The 20,244-nt window shown below is 33.4% G+C and overlaps 1 protein-coding gene and 1 non-coding gene across 2 annotated transcripts in view; one reads left to right on the forward strand and one right to left on the reverse strand.

Annotated features, from left to right (window-relative positions):
* The window catches only part of LOC130010449 (GTPase IMAP family member 8-like), an 89,151-nt gene that overhangs the window by 37,872 nt on the left and 31,035 nt on the right, over positions 1-20,244 (reverse strand). The gene's annotated exons all lie outside the window — the stretch shown is intronic.
* LOC126826766 (uncharacterized) overlaps positions 1,157-20,244 on the forward strand; it is a 58,007-nt gene continuing 38,919 nt past the window's right edge. The window contains exon 1 of the transcript XR_008788866.1: positions 1,157-1,200. This is a non-coding gene — a transcript (uncharacterized LOC126826766). The remainder of the gene's footprint in view (positions 1,201-20,244) is intronic.

Consider the following 20,244-nt stretch of genomic DNA (forward strand, 5'->3'; position numbering starts at 1 on the left):
ATGAGAATTCAATATTGGCCCATTTCAATCCAATATGATGTTGTTATATAGCCGTAAAATTGTGGGGTCCTAATATCCAATATTTAGTGCACAATGAACGTTTTAAAATATGGTACACGATCGCTCCGGACGAAAAATCAATGAATAAAGAAGAATTACAATGCGACAGTAAATATAGTAATGGCTGATTCATAAATGATAAAATAATTAAAAAAACGTTGGGGGGGGGGGGGGCGTTCACTTTGGACTGTTCCCGTATTTCACCGAACATAATTGATTAGAAATTACAAATTTTAAAAAAAAAATGAATATAAATCACTCTTTATACACGCATTATACATTAATATGTGTTTTTCGACTCATTTATAGTTCCAAAAAATAAAGCCATACGCCCTTTAAACTTGGAACAGACAGGATTAATTAAATTAAGACAATTAGTTGACAGCAGATGACTCCATTAGAGGCCTGTCACGAGAGAATTTATGGTATACAGCAGCTCACACTATGAGGGAGAGAGGGGGGGGGGTTAAAGTCCACTCGTCACATACTAGGTCATTTTGGGACTAACACATTGACTCAGAGAGGGGGGGGAGAGATGGGTTTTGATGTCCACTCGACTCTAGAGAGAGAAAGAGAGATATGGGTTTAACGTCCACTCGACTCAACTAGATTATTTCAAGTGGGAGGAAACCCCTATTAGACTATAGCGTGGTCATGACTATTGCGTGTAAACATTCAAAAGGTAGCATTGCTTTAAATGTTGTACATTTTAGACCAGCGAACACGAGTTCGGATAACGCATGCATTATGGTCGCGTTGATATACCAGGCAACAGGCATCATATTAGATTTCTTGTTTAAGATAAATATTGGTATCAAACATGGAACGCCATAAAAAAGAAAAGTCACTTTTATTTTGACATTCTTTAACGTTTCCCCAAGCTTTATTTGGAGTTGACCTATTTGTATAATTTGACATTTCATAACAATAAAGCTTGAAGATTGCAAATAAATTCTATTTTGGAACACATCAGTCAATGGATTGCTGTAGTTTTCTCATCGCATAAAAAATTCATTTGGTTGTATGCTCAAAAATCAGGCTACAATATAGGCGATCATTTTTTTAAGTTACATATTTAGGAAACCTCTCGCGTCATGTTTAGCAGTATACAGTATCCATGGGGCTGGTTTTTATTTGGAGGTATGTTTCATTAACTATTTGATAATTACTACATTGCCTAAATTATGATTTAGATCAGTTCACATGGACCGCCCTACAAATATTTATTTAAAAGCTCAACGGACACCATGTGAGCAATTTTAAAGCCTCAAGATTGGAAATCCTAGATCAGAAGGACTATTTAATTTGGCATTCTTGAAAACATGTAAGAGGAAGCGAAGATCCAAAAATTGTTATATTTCAATTTAATTATTTCATATTGCTATTCTTTGGTGGTTGCTATGTATACACAAGAATATAAACAAAATGTTAATTGTATATTTATCGTCAATGTACTTTCTGTTGACAACAAATATTAAAAATTAAATAACATATAATTTACGAAAACAAATGGAAGGTTGGTGTGCGTGTATGTGAGGGGGGGGGGCTCTTCATATTTGTTTACCTTTGGAGTGTGTAAGCTGGATATCCCAGTATCCCAAGGAGGGAGAGAGAGAGAAATGGGATTTAGCGTCGACTCGACAAAAACGAGGTCATTTCGGGATTAACACATAGTTAAATTTTATTTCAATAATTCGCTTGTGCGTGGGGGCCTTTAGCAGTGGGAGGAAACCGGAGGACACGGAGAAAACCCACGGGGTTGGACAGGCGACCCTAATGCTTGTCAGTGCACCGGGGAATCGAAACCACGCCAGTTGACTCAATGACAGACTTTATGATACAGCGTGCACACGTTAACCATTCGGCCATCCACCTCCCTCATATCCCAAGGAGAAGTTAGGTAAATTATAGCTGTGTCGATAACAAGCATCTAACATAGAGGAATATACCAATAATAAAATTGCATATCTAACATGGCTATCAACAGTTTGGTAAAGGGCTTACATGATATGAATTTTAATGTCAACTGAATGAAGACGGAATATCGGATGGTTTGTACATTTACAATGCCGATAGCAAATGAACAGAGGGAACATTTTATCATTTGTGAAAATAATTTTATGGATATATTGAGATTAATTACTTCCACGTCTCACGCTGTCTTTGGATTGTTTCCACAAAAATGGATCATAATTTTTATATATAAAAAGTTGATATTTTTTCCCGTCAACTGAAATATTTTAATTGCCAAAAATGTTTGATAAAAAAAGGCATCGTGTAACCATATTATTTCTCTTGTACAGCTTGGTACGTTGACATTCAGTACCACATTCTACGTCAGCAGCACGTGTCTACAATGTATCATTAAAAAAATAATTTTCATTTATGTATGTTCTAGGTCACGCCCATTATAGCTCACGTTGATAACAGGTGCGTTATTTACATCGGACGTCGTAATACGCCTATGTACTTATTGACACTTAATAGGAAATATTTTTTTATTCAGATACACTTCCAACATCTTTATTTTTGTTTTTTTGTACAATTTAATTTTTAGAAGAAAAAAGTCAATATTGAGAGCTAAATAACTTGCCCCGATGTCATCCTTCTCAGTGACAGTGATCGACCAGTTTCACAAATTTGAAGTGCATCATTTAAAAATAATTTTTATAGAGGCATTTTCTACTTCAACATAACTTAACTCTGTGTCTAAATGTTTTCTTGCATGTTCAAAACAAACACCAAGGTTCTGCGATCTGACCTGGAAAGCTGTGAGATAGCGACGTTTTTCAAGTTTGTAATTTTATGGGACATTTTCTCGCGTTGTGTTAACCTTTGCCGGTGACATTGTGCATTTTCTGGTCGCCGTACGGTCGCAGCAGCGCACTAAGGACGCCAGTCCGGTGTGACGGGGCATAATAAGATATCACTTAAATCAGACACTAATGTTAATGCTGTACATTCACCAAAAATCTTATCTTTAAATATAAATCATACAATTAATATATAAATTATAAACCTGCTGAGAGTATTGAAGGTTTAAATAATGTACATTCACCAAAAATCTTATCTTTAAATATAAATCATACAATTAATATAGAAATTATAAACCTGCTGAGAGTATTGAAGGTTTAAATAATGTTTTAAAAAATCATGATATTAATCAAATGTATCAAAGTTTTTTTAGGCGATTTAAATGAAATATTACAGTATATCCCAACACAAGTAGTAACAATAAAACCAAATGATAAGCCACACGTATAAATAAAAAGTCGACGAAGATATAGAACACACAAGCGACCCTTAAAACTAATAATCCCATCCATTATCCTTTAGTGGCATTTAGCAATTTGAAACATAAAACTAACACAGTTATATGTAACAACAACCACTGATTTATTTTACACAAGCACGACGTTTCGATAAGTATCCCCGTATTGGTATCAAGCACAATGATTGATATCATAAAAGAATACTTATCGAAACAATGTGGAATTAATAAAATACTATGTAAAAATATTGAACATTGTTTCAGTAATAGACAGTGCATAGTTTTAGAAGGTTTCGAATCAAATTATTAGCATGCTGTTTCTGGAGTGCACCAAGGATGCGTACTGGGTCCTTTTTTAATTTTAATTGATTTAAATGATATCCCCGATAATAATTGGCCGATGACACTGTTTATCATTATTACTATGGTTTCATCACGGGCTAAACAGTGGTGTGTAACTTTTAACCCCCGTCAAAAAAACTAAAAATATTATTTTCACTAGGGAAAATTCAACCCACCCAGACGTTCATTTTGATAATACGAAAGTTAGAAACGTAAATAAATAGCCCCCCTCCCCAATCCATAATTAATAATTGATATAACATTTAAGGCTCAGCGAAAGACCTGCAATAGGAGGATTTAGCTATTACATGATGTTATTATATTATACTGGAAATAGGAAAGGGTGTAAGACTTTGGTCCTTAAGACAATATTAGGTCTTTGAAAAACTGTTGCTTCACTCTTTCTATAAAGTCAAAGACCCAGGTACTAATAAAAGCCGACGACATGTTTATATGTAAAAAAACCAGTGATATTTTGGTAAAATTCTAACCATTGTGAAAATATCCATGGTTGGTAGACCAAATAAGGTAATGTTCCCCCCCCCCCTCGTCTTGCAAACTTAAAAATGAAAGATAAAATTGCGAGCTGCTTCTCCCCAAAGCCCCCTGGTCAGTGATGCAAGATGGAGGGCCGGACAAGAACAGCTGTCTAGTCGCTCGGATGGTACGACACCGAGTTTCTGTGTAAACATTGGCGTGCACGTAACAGTTAGCATTCAATTTCCCTCGTAGCACAATGTATGGCGTACGCCCGTCATCATTATTCCAGTCGAAGCAGAACCGTAGGACACTAAATCCCATTTTATTTCATTTCATTACTCCCCGAAGAGGGTATCAAAATTGGTGATAGTTTTAGAAATATATTCGTGGGACGTCTATCTTCGAAATGTTTTAATAAAAACAAAGGCACAATTAATCAACCATGCGATAAGTGTCTAGAAGGAGGGCATATAAATACCTGTTGATATGCCGCTTTGTTACATATTGGTGGATTCATATGAATATAATTTCAAAATTAACAGGATGAACTTACTTAATTGTAATGTAAAACTCAACCCTTCTCGAAAACAAGTGATACGAGATGAGAGATTAAAAACGTGAACATTATAAACCCTTGTCTGCTCTGTGCTCGTGTACTTTTGAATGTTAATGGTCACTTACGCGTTGCAAGTCCCATTAGTTATTATACTGAATTGCAATAAATGAAAATGGATTCAACGTCAAACTTCTTTGCACCGACTGGGCTCATGAATACGAGACTAATATAAATAAAACACCTTATCGTTTTTGCTTGTTAACGCTGCTGTCATCGTGGTGTGTATATAAAAGTATTTAATTGTGTTCAGCACAGTCGACAACACTTCTAGGTGTGACTCGACGCTAGTCTATGAAGGCATGTTATATGAGCTGCAGCATACAAGCTGCAATACGGGAAAGGTCTAAAGGTACCCTGATTACAGTAACGTTATTGTGTTTAATTAGCATAACTTCGCATATAAACTTTGATTCTTATTACAGACGACGCTAAAAGGTTGCTGTGGCCAAATTATGAATTTTATGCTTTGTAAATTAAATATATAGACTTTTAAAATACGTGTATATAACTTCACCCCTTTATTGCAAACTCATATCGTCCATATAAACAACACTAAACCCAACCAAAAAAGACAATAAAAGGATACGAATACCTACACAGGACACATGAAGCTATTCACTACGAATGCTAGTTGGGTACTGCACCCAAAAAAAAGTTGTATTTTTCATAATATTAATACGTCAAAAGCATCTTATTAATCCCAAAATTACTTAACCCACCCATTATTTAAAGGAAATTTTATTTTGGCTACCCAATTTAGAGTATCATTATATAGAATATTGTATAGATTAAGATATTAATTATTTTTGTTCAATATTTTACGGTTAATTATAGTTTATTGGTAGTGTATCACGGTGAAAGATAGCTACTTTGATTTTCATAGCATTTATTTTCTAGATTCCAGATTTGACAAATATTCCTAAAGTATTCTCAGCAAAAAGTAATGAATATATACTATTTTCTAGGTGTATAAAATTTGTATTATACTGAAAAGAAACCTCTTAAATCGTTTATAAATATTAAAAATAAAAGTTGGAATAGTGATTCGCCTTGTTTAACTCCTGAAAAACTTGAAAATGTTGAAGATAATATACCTCTTTAAACTTAACAAAACAACTACTCACTTTACTGTACATCGATTTGATTATAGTCAACATTTTAGAACTTACTCCGATTGAATTAAGTTTTTACAATATTTGATTTCTATTCACAATATTAAAAGTTTTACACAGATCTATAAAGAACGAGATATCTAGCGAGTGACTTATTAACCTATCAAGAATAAAAAAATATATCAATTATTGTACTCTTGTCTTTTCTGAATAGTTTCACCTAATTTATTACTGCTTTCGCAACAAGTATAACATCTATTATTTAGAATTATAGGGCAGATTTATTTAAATTTCCCCAATATTGTCCAGTATATTCAGACAACATGTGCTGGGAACTACGGTGGTTGATAAGGGACATCAGCCGACTTCGGGAACGGGTACCTTTCCAGCATTCCGAATAACAAGCACTGTCATAAATAGAATTACAAATTGTAACCACAGACGCAATAAAAATACCAATACTTTCAAAAATAAAATTGACTACGTATTGATCAATAACCACAAATAGTATTTCGTCATGCGATATAGAGGATTTATTTCAGAAAGTTTTCCATACACACTTTCACATCATGCCATGTTTGGCGCTTTGAGATTCTTTATGGCATCTCCGAAACTGTTGGGGTTGGATTTAGAGAGGGTCCAAATATGAGATCCCCATAATTTAATGTATTTAGGGTTTCATACTGCGTAGCTTGTGTGAAAGACTATTGTTTTTGTTAAAATTATTCTTATTATTATTCTTATTATTATTATTTTTTTTTTTTCCAATTTGATTGTATCTCAGAAACTACTTGTCGGATTGATTCGATATCTTCGGTTTTACTGGGAAAGTGGGTGTTACTTAGAGATTAAAGCTATTTCGAACGTTCTGCGACAATGCGAAATGTCCGAAATCGTCGATTTTTGAAATATTGCCGTAATATTAACAATAATCGTCGGATTTTAACATTGGATACATTTTGACATAGCCAGAGACAAGGCACATAGCCACGGTTCTTTAGATTTTTGATTTGCCACGAATCGTCGGAGATATTAGGCGCCAAATTTTGAAAATTTAAATTTTTACAAAAAACTTTTTTATTCATGAATATTTTAATGTGGTATTTTACCCAGGGTTAAAGAGTCATCTGATTTGACCAAAAATGGCACCATTTTTTGTCATCGTAAATTTCCTTGACCCCATTGGCTAATTCAGTTTTTCAGTCCTGGATTAATTATTTATTGCTCGATTTGTATAAAACAAAGTTCATATGCTCCGTAATCCAAAATGTTACGGGTAAAGTTACCTTTCGGCAACGGAAGTGACGTAAATTTAGCAAAAACTATAATTTTGACAGTTCGGTACTACTTTTTGAAAGCAAATATTATTTTTTTCAAATCTGGTATGACTGAAAGTGTGTGCCCTGTAAAGGCGCAGAAAACATCGGGCTCAGTTTTTTTAATTTCGATTTCGTTTTCGGGTCATTTTGATTTAAAGGTGAAAAAAGGTAAAAAAATGAGCTATTTACAACCCATTCAGGCTTTTCATATTTTAAAATATTTCTTCGCAACTTTCATAAACTTGTGATAATATGAGCAGTTGCCGAGAAATGGTCAATTTTGCATGAGTCACTCTTTACGCTATTGTGTCTGTAAAAGAGTCAATTATTATTGGATTTTCATAAAAGTGACACCATTTGATGCATAATGTCAATTGTGACTAGTTCAACTCAATTTAACATTTTCCATGTCACCGGAAATGACGAAATTTGGGTAAAAACTGTATTTATAGCCTTAGAAACAAATAATTTATTGAAATGAGTCGTATTTGTTGTTTGTTTAATATTTTGATATTTGATTCTAATCAACTAATAGAATGAACCCATACGATCATATAGGTATCACAAAATGGTTTCTAACTTGTTCAGTTGTAGAGAAATAGGTAATTTTCAACAGGTCACTTTTCAAGGTTTTTTGTCCATAAAAGTGTCAATTATTATTCGATTTTCATGAAATTTTCACTATGTGATATCTAATGCCATTTACGATTTCATACAAGTAATTTAAGATTTTCATTATCACCGGAAGTAACGTCATTTTGGCAAAAACTGTATTTTTAGCTTTCAAAACAGATATTTTTAGCTTTCAAAACAGATATTTTATTCAAATGAGTCTGAGTTGTTATGTTTTTAAAATTATGATATTTGATTCCAATCAACAAATAGAATAAACCCATACGATCATACAGATTCCAGAAAATGGTTTCTAACTTGTATGGTTGCAGAGGAATTGACGGTTTTCTACAAGTCACTTTTTAAGGTTTTTGGTCTATAAAAGTGGCAATTATTATTCGATTTACATAAAATTTTCACCATGTGATGCCTTATGCCATTTCTGATTTCATAAAACTAATTGAATATTTTCATTATCACCGGAAGTACTGTACACTTACATGTAACAAATATATAAAATGAATTGATATTGCTGGATTTGGTTGATTCGGCGTCCATTTTATTTGATGTGTGCAATGATGAGGTGGAAACCTGTTTAATGGTTTCATTGGTACCGGAAGTGACATATGTTTAGGGTAACGTGGCACCGGTGAAACCCGTCATTACTGCATCGCAGTTCTAGTTCTATTTCTATTTAGACTTTATTTTAATTTTATTTAACTCACGTCTGTGCAAATTACATAGTCTGTTGATAAACTCACACCCTTTGTTTTTAGAAGTGTTTCTACTTTTAGCCAATTTATTTCAGACTAATTTGCAATCATTTATTATCTTTAAAATTCCTATTTCTAGTTCGAATCGATTTCAATGGCAAAATTATCAATATTACTTTTTGAGCTATAAACGAAAACAATGTTATTAAAAGAATCATACTTGCTAATATCTATTAGAAATTTAATAGAATTCTTTTACTTCTAAACCTTCAAAATTATATATAAAATTTAAATAATCGTTTGGGATATAGAGCGAGCGACTCGTGGCGAACAAACCGTAAAATTACGTAAATGTTTATATGCATTACCACAATTCACAAACTCCCCAGGTGAAAAGTTTTTAATACTGTAGTTATATTGTTGTTACTGGCTTTTAACAATCAAAAAATATCAAAAAAATATTTAAAAACTTGATTTTGAAACGAACAACGAACGTAATTATTTATTTTTACCTAAATATAACAAATTCTCGGTATATCGATAGGTACCAAAACAACATCACAACTAAATAATTTGAAAACAAAATTAAGCTGTTCCTAAGTAATGTATTTAACGAATTGGTAATGTTGCAAATTTTCAATAAATAATGAATTATTTAGATTTAACTCTCAAATTCACAGTTGAAATGAACAACCAGTAAATCGCATTCTTCGACTTACCGCTGACAAAACTGGATTTTTGAGAATTTGGAACCCGTTATTTATTGGATGACCGAGGGTTCCTCGTGTCAGGAAATGTACACAGGATGTAATCATTTTGTACAATTTTAAATTCGATAATAAATGCCACTTTATTTAATTTAAAATGAAACTTTCTTTATTGACAGTTTAGGTAAGAGTTTCTTGGAAATTAATATTTACGGTAATCGGTATTTCTTAGAAATTGTCTAGCGTGTTAACGAGAATGAATTGTTTACGCCACAACATAGACATTATTCGTAACGTGACTCACCGACCATGGTGACCTTTTATTATAAATATATTGCATTTCGCAATAGTGATAATTTAAGCCCCTTACAATGATTATGCATATGCCATTCGAAATATGTTTTGAATATATAGCGAGATTTAATCAAATCCTGTTTCTACACGATTATAATTCAGCTGGGTGTCGAATATTGTTTTCGAGTGTCACTTACAACACGCTGTTCTTCTTAACACCAATTAATCTATTATTCAAATCTTGTTTTGGTTTTGATTTTTAAAAATGAATTATCTCGGCGTGGGGTATTTTTGAAAAAAAAAAAATCTGTTATTCTCGTGTGTTGTTAGACTACTTGTATTATTACGCCTAATGCCATCCGAATAGTTATAATGAACGGTTCTTTTATAGATTTGTAAGCTTTGATAAATTGGTAATAATCCAAGAATTAATTGTCGCGTGATGATATCACATACAATTAAACAGACCTTCGTTTATCCAGTTTTAGTTTTAAAAAAATACGTTATTATTTGATGTGTCTGACGGTTTCGTAAACACCCTTTGTGAACTACAATTAATTTTGTTCTATTATCGTCTTCAAACTACTTAAGGTGATTTCAGGCCGTGTGAATATTATATTTATTTTGCATGATTCGCTTGTTACTATATTTGGTGTAATTGTCATACAGATTGGTGTGTAAAGGCAAACAACTAAATTTTTAATGGAAACTGCCACTATGATATTCATAACAGTCACAAAATAAAACAGGGTAACAATAAATTATGTTTTCAGGGGTGTAGGCGGATCAAATCAGATATTCTCAATCCTTTATATCACGCTCTCCGTGTCATATTGTACTAAGACCAGATAGCGACAGATATTTTAGCAAATTTGCAAGCAGAACAATTAACCCTAATCCAATCTACGTGAGCAGTGCGTCGCAATGAGGACATTTTGAATATTGAATAATTGTTGTTTTCACATTCTCCAATGCAATACCTGCAAAATGATGTATGGTTGGTTTGATCGGTAGCACACGCCCACATCCTTTGTGTAGCCGTGTGTTGTTTTGTTTGACCCATGTAAGATGTGAGGGGAGCAAACTTAAATTTTCAAACAAAACTCTTTGAGGTAAAAAGATATATTGCCAAGCTTTTAGAGGTTCAATCATTGCATACTTGAATTTTATACCGATTATAAGCGAATAGAATCCGAATCTTTTTGATTCGTTAAATAGACATACATAAAATGTCACCGAGCGCAGCAATTCGAAAACAATATTAGCAAATATTAGAATGTATTATTATATTTCCCAACAATATGTTTCTGTCCGTTATAGATAACTTGATATCATTTGCTCTCAGGTGTTCCATGTGAACTATTTGATAAAATGGAAAACGCATCGAATTTGGCAGCTAGGTTAAATACTCAATCCCCCTATGTATTACTCGTATCTGTCTGGGTTTATATTCCAAAAAGAAATCCCAGATCTTGGCAATCTTTTATTTGTGTGCCCAAGCACATGTACCTTTTTAATTTTTGAATAATAATAAATTTCTTGTGGGATATTAATGATCTTTCGTTTATGTATGAGTGTCATTTATAATTCTGTTATAGTGTTTCTTTGTATATATTTTATGATATAATTTTAGTTAAAGTAGTAATTGACCAATGTCCGAATTGATATCTCACTAATCTTTCAAGTCTTTTAACTGTTTGGGTTTAAACTTAATGTAGCGATATATATTACGTAATTATAGTTTTAAAACACGCGTTCTTACGGTGGCTGATAAGGGACATGAAAAATAATATAATTTGTGTTTTTTTTTATAATTTTCACCCAAGTCAATTTTAATTTTCACCCAAGTCAATTTTAATTTCCACCCAAGTCAATTTTAATATAATTTTTTTTTATAATTTTCACCCAAGTCAATTTTAATATAATTTGTTGTTTTTTTTATAATTTTCACCCAAGTCAATTTTAATATAATTTGTTTTTTTATAATTTTCACCCAAGTCAATTTTAATTTCCACCCAAGTCAAATTTAATTACCACCCAAGTCAATTTTAATATAATTTGTTTTTTTTTCATAATTTCCATCCAAGTCAATTTTAATTTTCAACCCGGTCATTTGTAATATAATTTCAATTCTGTTGAATTTCCACCCAGCGCGTGATGTCATCTCAATTAGCCTCGTTTCCAAAACACTAATTTTTCATTTTATTGCAATACGTTTCACTGTCAGATAGCGACTAAGATTGTGTCGACCCTGAACGTTTATTTTCCCAATTGCGGGCGAAAATTAGTGTTTTGGAAACGAGGCTAATTGAGATGACATCACGCGCTGGGTGGAAATTCAACAGAATTGAAATTATATTACAAATGACTTGGGTGAAAAATAAAATTGACTTGGGTGGAAATTTAAATTGACTTGGGTGAAAATTATAAAAAAAAAAAAATTAAATTACAAATGACTTGGGTGGAAATTAAAATTGACTTTAGGTGAAAATTATAAAAACAAATTATATTAAAATTGACTTGGGTGAAAATTATAAAAAAAAAACAAATTATATTAAAATTGACTTGGGTGGAAATTAAAATTGACTTGGGCGGAAATTAAAGTTGACTTGGGTGAATATTAAAAAAAATTATATTATTTTTCATGTCCCTTATCAGCCACCGTACTACGTTGCTATATCCATATGTTCTGCTTTATTTAAACATCTGTTTCCTATGTACAATTTAACATTTCTGGTCAAATATTATTATATAATTATTTTAATCCTAAGCTTGTATATATGTTCCATATTCTACTGTAACTTTAGTCTGGTGACCGGCTCGCCCTAGCGATACCTATCTCGTTATTGTGGCCGTTATCCAGTTTGGGACACTCGTTTATTAAAAGTACAATTTTAACTATTTATCTGAGTTTTCGTCGTTAGTATTGGAATAAGCTACAACCCCCAGATAACAGCACTTCGGCAATTGGTGGAGAAAGCGGGTCGAGTATTTAGTTACTCATATTTTCCGGTGAACCCTCTCAGCGAGTTAAGTAACAACGTCATGGCTATGGAACGCTATTTTCCAGCAGCAGCTTTGGCCGTCATCAGGTATATTGACACGTTACCAGTAACTTGGGGCCTGAGACTGGATTACGTTACCACAGCAATATATTTTAAGTGGAGCAATTCGACTCATCGTAATCCGGAGAAGAAGCATCGTTCTTAAGCAAAAAAACCGCGTGATCAACGGCGTCGTCAAAAATTTCTTACTAGGAAAAGTGACTCTCAGCAAGTATCGTTAATTCCTTCTACACTAAGTGATACAAATGAGCCCAGGGTGCCTAAAACTGTTGAAGTGGCCGTTGAGACCGACTCATTGCCTTTGGCTTCGGTGGAAACAATGTGGATAGTGTTAATCAAATTTGTCAAACGGACATCGGAGGACCAGCGAATACAGACAGCGTTTGTCTAAATGTAAATCGATGGACTAAGAGCACAAATGTGAATGCAGATGTAAACTACCTTCGCAAACGGGACACAGCAACCAAATCGACCCAAGACGTTGTCCGAAGACCAATTAAAAAGGGCAAACAGGAATATTTAATTCGTTGGAGGGGCCTCTCATCAACGACGTATGCGTGGGTGTCCGAGGATGATTTTGCTAACGTATACATAAAGGACCATGCGATAAAAATGCCCGGACCCAAGTTACGTGACCCGTCTATCGCTCAATATGACCAGCATGTTGCATATCTGCAACATCACCATGCACGAATGCGACATATTATGTGGCACAATGATCGGACTTATCCGTAATTTGACTGAGAATTTGGTTAAATGTTATCTTTTATAATTTTTGATAATTGTTTTACTTGCAATTCCATGTAAATTTTACATTATTTTCATACTGATACTTTACTTCCTTGTTTTGACGATTTTTTAAATCCATATAAATTCATTTATTTGCTTTTAGGGTCAAAAGCTTGTCGAAGTCGAAGGGTGTAATTGTTATAGTGTTTCGTTGTATATATTTTATGATATAATTTTAGTTAAAGTAGTAATTGACCAATGTCCGAATTGATATCTCACTAATCTTTCAAGTCTTTTAACTGTTTGGGTTTAAACTTAATGTAACGATATATATTACGAAATTATAGTTAACACGCGTTCTTGCTATATCCATATCTTCTGCTGTATTTAAACATTGTTTCCTATGTACAATTTAACATTTCTGGTTAAATATTATTATATAATTATTTTAATCCTAAGCTTGTATATTTGTTCCATATATTTGTTCCATACTCTACTTTAGTCTGGGGATCACGTGGCTAAGTGGGTAAGACGCTGGCTCGCTAGCCTGGAGGTCGGGTGTTCGATACCTGCATTGGCCGAGAAAGTCCACAAGATTTTCCGGCGTGGTTCCCCCTTGTCAGTGATGCAGGATGGAGGGCCTGACAAGGACAGCTGTCTAGTCGTTCGGATGAGGGCGAAAAACGGAGACCCCGTGTACACATTGGCATCAACGTTAAAAGAACCCCGGACAGTTGGAATTCGATATTACGAATAGGCCTTAGTGCCGCTTTCCGGACACAATTTCCCTTATAGAAAACTGTCAGTAAGAGCAGAACAGTAGGAAGGGCGTTCAACCCCATTTCATTTATTTTATTTTTATCGATGTTGTGTGCTACCAGAAAACGCTATCTTGGGGATTATTCTTAATTATAATCAGACGGCTTGAATAGTTTCACATAATTTATTATTGCTTTCGCACCAAGTATAACATCTATTATTTAGAATTATAGAGCAGATGTATTTAAATTTCCCCAATATTGTCCAGTATATTCGGACCGCATGTACTGGTTGATAAGGGACATCAGCATTCCGAATAACAAGCACTGTTATAAATAGAATTACAAATTGTAACCATAGACGCAAAAAAAATACCAATACTTTCAAAAATAAAATTGACTACGTATTTGATCAATAACCACAAATAGTATTTCGTCATGCGATATAGAGGATTTATTTCAGAAAGTTTTCCATACACACTTTCACATCATGCCATGTTTGGCGCTTTGAGATTCTTTATGACATCTATTGGTGTTAGATTTAGAGAGGGTCCATATAAGAGATCCCCATGATTTAATGTATTTCTATTTAGATTTTATTTTAATTTTATTTAACTCACCTCTGTGCAAATTAAATAGTCTGTTGATAAACTCACAACCTTTGTTTTTAGAAGTGTTTCTACTTTTAGCCAATTTATTTCAGACTAATTTGCAATCATTTATTATCTTTAAAATTCCTATTTCTAGTTCGAATCGATTTCAATGGCAAAATTATCAATATTACTTTTTTGAGCTATAAACCAAAACATTGTTATTAAAAGAATCATACTTGCTTATATCTATTAGAAATTTAATAGAATTATTTTACCTTCAAAATTATACATAAAATTTAAATAATCGTTTGGGATATAAAGCGAGCGACTCGTAGCGAACAAACCGTAAAATTACCTAAATGTTTAAATGCATTACCACAATTCACAAACTCCCCAGGTGAAAAGTTTGTAATACTGTAGTTATATTGTTGTTACTGGCTTTTAACAATTATTATTATTATTATAATTTCATTTTTAAAGCGCTACACTATAACAATAGTTACTTCTAAGCGCTGTACAGTCATATTTACACAATGGTACGCGCACGATTCTATTTATATGAGTTACTAAACAGGCGAGTCTTCAGTTTAGATTTAATCAAATTTAATTAGATCTAGTTATTATTATTATTATTATTAAACTTAATTACTACTATTATTTTTACCATGTGCACTAAATAATTCTCTCTGTTTTGAGCTTGATCAAAACCACCGCCAAGGTTCTGCGATCTGGCATGGGAAGCTGTGAGAACGCGGCTCTATTTAGGCGACATTTTCTAGCATTGTGTTCACGTTTGCCGGCGACCTTGTGCAGTTTCTGGTCGCCGTACGGTCACTACATCGTAGTAAGAACGCTATCAGGGTCTAGGAAAATTACACATAAAATGATTAAAATGTTAGAAGACAATCCTCTGGAAACAGGCGCGTTTTGAAAAGTTTCTAAAAAAAAAGGTCAACGATGAACAGGTTCTAATATTATAAAGTAGTATGTTCCAGATAAGAGATGCTTTGGCATAAAAATAACAGATTACCAAATAAGATACATTTTGCAGAACGTGTTGCTCTCAAACATGGCTCCGTTGAAAATATGATATTTCTTTTTGGAACAGAAACTTTTATTAACGCTTTTGTTGCAGTATTTAAAATAAATATTGTAAATTGTTTAAGCGACATATAGTAACTGAATGTAACACCTTGGACTATTATACGATACCTAAATTATTTATGAAATACCAAAAATTTGTCCCTGATCCCGGCTATCCAGAAATGAACACATTTCGTAAATAAGAGACGAATTTTCCAAACTACGACCTATTCTGAAATGAAATGAAATGGGGTTTAACGTCCTACTGTTTTGCTCTTATACTGGGCTAATGAAGATGGGCATACGCCATACAGTGTGCTATGAGGGAAATTTTGCCCGGGCAGCGGCACTATCGCCTACTCTTATATCGAATTCCAACTGCCAAGGGATCTTTTATGTGCATTCCAATGTTTACACGGGACCTCGGTTTTTCGTCTCATCCGAAGGACTAGACAGCCGTCCTTGTCAGGCCCTCCGTCCTGCATCACTGACAAGGGGAAACCACGTCGGAAAATCGGGATGAACTTTCTCGGCCAATGCAAGGATCGAACACCCGACCTCTAGGCTAGCGAGCCAGCGCCTTACCCACCTAGCCACCTTCGACCTATTCTATTTATTTGCTTGTCCTTAAACGTGGATTTTTCACTTTTTTTCATATTCAATTCAAAATGGTAACCATCATTTGGCATAAATCAAAATTCTACTCTGAATTTTTTATAGGCATTCCTTCGAGGATTCAGAAAATGTAACTCCCATGTAATTAAATAAAATAAAAGCTTTATGGATTTTTCACGTTTCAATGTGTTGGCACTTCCTGTTCGATCAACAAACTCCATATTATGTGTACGCATCAGTAATTTCTTATCTAGTACAAAAATAAATATTGAAGGCAATCTGATCTACTTTGATTCTTAATTTCATGAAAATCGTACTAATATTAAAGAAGTCGTCAATTTGTTTTGTTTTTTTACCTCCGGGACGGAATGTCAATAACCTAATTTTCGAAATTCGAAAATAGCAGATTTTAAATAAATATTTCAAGGTACTCAAAGAAAAAAGATTTAGTAAATTACGTTAAAAAGTTATAGCTATGTAGCTATTTTTTTCTTTCGTAAAATTCGGTGATTTCATATTCCAAAAACGTTTTGAAAATATATTTAATGAGCAGCCACCAACCATTTTTATTTTGAGGGGGGGATAGTTAAAAGTTTCAGAAAGATCCTATGGCTAGATTATGAGAAATCCGATTTGTGGAGAAAACACACAAAAAAAATAATAATAACTAGATATGCTAGGCAGATATGAAAGCTTTCATATTCCCGGTCACTTCCTGTCTCCTGTCACATGTCACTGGTTATACATAGAATTTCAAGAAGAAAAAATAATTATTAACATCGCTCAAAAATTCTCGAAAATATAAGCTTAAATATAGCGCGAAACATTTCACCCGAGCGAAAAAATAACCTAAAAAATAAAATGAAATGAAATGGGGTTTAACGTCCTACTGTTCTACCCCATTTCATTTCATTTCATTTTATTTTTTAGGTTATTAGGAAATAACCGAGACTTGTATTACTGTAATCCAACTGACTTCCAGTTCCAGAAGTTTCAGACAAATCGATTAAACCGTTTAAAAACGAGACGGATCAGAAAATGAAATGAACATGGCAGGAAAAAACTCAAAATTAGTTGTAAAATATTGAAAAATGAAATGATATAATTTTGAATGGAACTTATATTTTTGGAATCCGATTGGCCTTAGCTGTTTGAATATGTAGGTCAAATTTGTCAATTTAAAAAATTAAGTAATAAATTGTCTTGTAAACAATTTTGTCGACATGAAAAATGTCAAAAACGAAATTCGAAGTTTTGAAATTTTCAAATTTGACCCTGATCCTGACTATCCAGAAATGTATTCATTTCGGAAATAGGAGAGGTATTATTCAAACTACGGCCTATTGTGTTCATTTTCACGTCCGTTAACGTGGATTTTTCTTCTTTTTTTCATATTCAATTCAAAATGGTGACCATCAATTGACCGAAATCAAAATTCTACTCCGTTAAATTTTTAGGCATTCCTTCAAGGATTCAGAAAATGTAAGTAAAATATCGCAAAAGCCTTAGTGATTTTTCACGTTTCAAGATGGTGACACTCCCGATTCGATTGACAAACATTCCCAGTTCATGAAAATCGTACAAATATTAAAGACGTCAATTTGGTTTTACTTCCGAGATGAAATGTCAATGACGTAATTTTCGAAATTCGAAAATAGCAGATTTGAAGTAAATATTTCAAGGTAAAGTTCGTTCGTAAAGTTCGGTGATTTGGGATACGTAAAACGTTTTGAAATACAATTCAACTTAGCTAGCTACTCTCAGGCGCTTTACATATATACAACTAATATATACAATTACAACACATTAATCCACAAAATTCCATTTGAGAAAGGCCAAATTAAGAGGTTGTTTGATTGTGATCGAAGGGTTATGCATTAAGGTGAAGAATCGTCATTTAGAGCAGAATAAGTAATAGACAGTATTTTAAAATTGATACGTTGACGGACTGGAATCCAATGGAGATATTTCAGAAGTCGTTTAATTATATTTTCAGGAAGATTGTACAAAAGTGATATATAGTAGTCAATCTTGATGTAACCACAGTGCTTACCAGCATTTTAGTCGTTTCACTATTAATGAAAGATCTAATTTTTCCAGTAATAATAATAAATCTGATTAGTCTCGATTAGAGTAAAAATAAACATCAAGATTCTTTACAGAATATGTTGGTGTAATAGAGATATTGCTAATTTGATAGTTTTCTGTTTTCGATTTTAGTAGTTGCTGCCTGTTCTGTTTTGTCATCTTTGAGTTTTAATAAATTTGAGTCAAACCATGTGCGAATATCTGATAAATAAGCTATATAAATTTGAGTGTCGTCGACGTACAGATGGTAGTTAAAGACCGAGAACGGAATCCCGTGGCACGCCATACTTTAATACCGTTGAGTTGGATGGGGAACCTTTGATAACAACTGTATGCGTACGGTTTTCAGGGTATGGCAGAAACCATTAAGGCCTAGTCGACTTACACCAATGTTCTTCAGCAATCTTTTAAAAATAATTTGGTGGTCTATCGTATCAAACGCATCGCTTAGATCAAGCAGGACTAGTACTGATGTTTGATTCTTATCCATATCGTTTAGTTAGTCATTTTGAACACGCAATAAAGCGGTTTCATTGCTTTTTTGTTTTCTATATGCAGATTGAAATACTTCGTTGAGGTTATTGTTATGCCTCTTAAATTCGGATGCAACAGCTTTCTCAATAATTTTGGAAAGAAAAGAAAGATTAGAAATCGGTCTGTAATGCTTTAGTAATTCTTTATCAATGCTGGGCTTTTTTAGTAGCGGAAACATTAACGCCCCTTTTAGAACCCCCAGCATACAGCCAGAAGCCAGAGAGGAATTTACAATATCCGTGATAGCTAGGACCATCACTTTAAGACACAGTTGTAGTAGCCAAGTAGGAATGGGGTCTAGAGTGCGCGATGCTAACGATGATGCTTTGATTATCGTATTTATATCCAGATTAGATACGGATCTAAATGTTGTGAGTTGCACGGCAGAGTAAGTATTACTATCCTGAGAGTCAGCGAGTGGAATTGTTCCTGGACCTGATCGTACAGTATCAACTTTGGTTGTGAAAAAATTAACAAAACCATTTGCCAAAACTTCAGAGTCCCGATTTACTGGGAGAGTCTGTTCTGGTCCGCCTTTATTTAGATTTTTGTTGATAATCTTGAGAATTTCACGGGTTTCCGCCATTTTTCAAGAATACTGTTCATAACATGACGACGTTTTGCATTTCTTATTGTAGTGTTAGTCTCATTTTCACATTTTATATATACATGTATTTGCCTGTGTATTTCTAGATTTGATTTTCGCCACTGATTTTCCGCTTTTCTTTTCTTCTGTTTACATTTCTGAATTTCGTCATTAAACCAATTTCTATTTGATTTGATAGTTATACTTTTAGTTTGAACCGGTGCATGTTTATCTAATAAATTAATAAGAATTTTATTATATTGTTCTTCAATTTTATGATGAATATTATCATGTTCATGTAACTGCTCATAGGGTATGTCGTCTTTAACAATTGCTCTCCATCAATGTTTTTAGATTTTCGGAAAGATATAGTGCGTTTATAAAGCGCCAGTGTGTAGCAAAAACACTGTAATGATCGGGGATCAAATCATTTTTAACATGAACGGAATTTAGTAAATTATCATTGATTCTCGTAATAATAATGTCTAGGGTATGCCCTGCGCGATGAATAGACTCATTTATATGCTGCTGAGTAAGACTGAAAGCGTTCAGTGAATTTCTTTGTATGTCTGTCAAGTGGGATATCGAGGTGAATATTGAAATCCCCAACTATAACTAAACGCCCCGACGCGGAAGACAAAACATGTATGTGCGTGCATGTTCGCTT

The sequence above is a fragment of the Patella vulgata genome, chromosome 7 (genome assembly GCF_932274485.2).
Source record: "Patella vulgata chromosome 7, xgPatVulg1.2, whole genome shotgun sequence".
NCBI classification, from domain to species: domain Eukaryota; kingdom Metazoa; phylum Mollusca; class Gastropoda; family Patellidae; genus Patella; species Patella vulgata.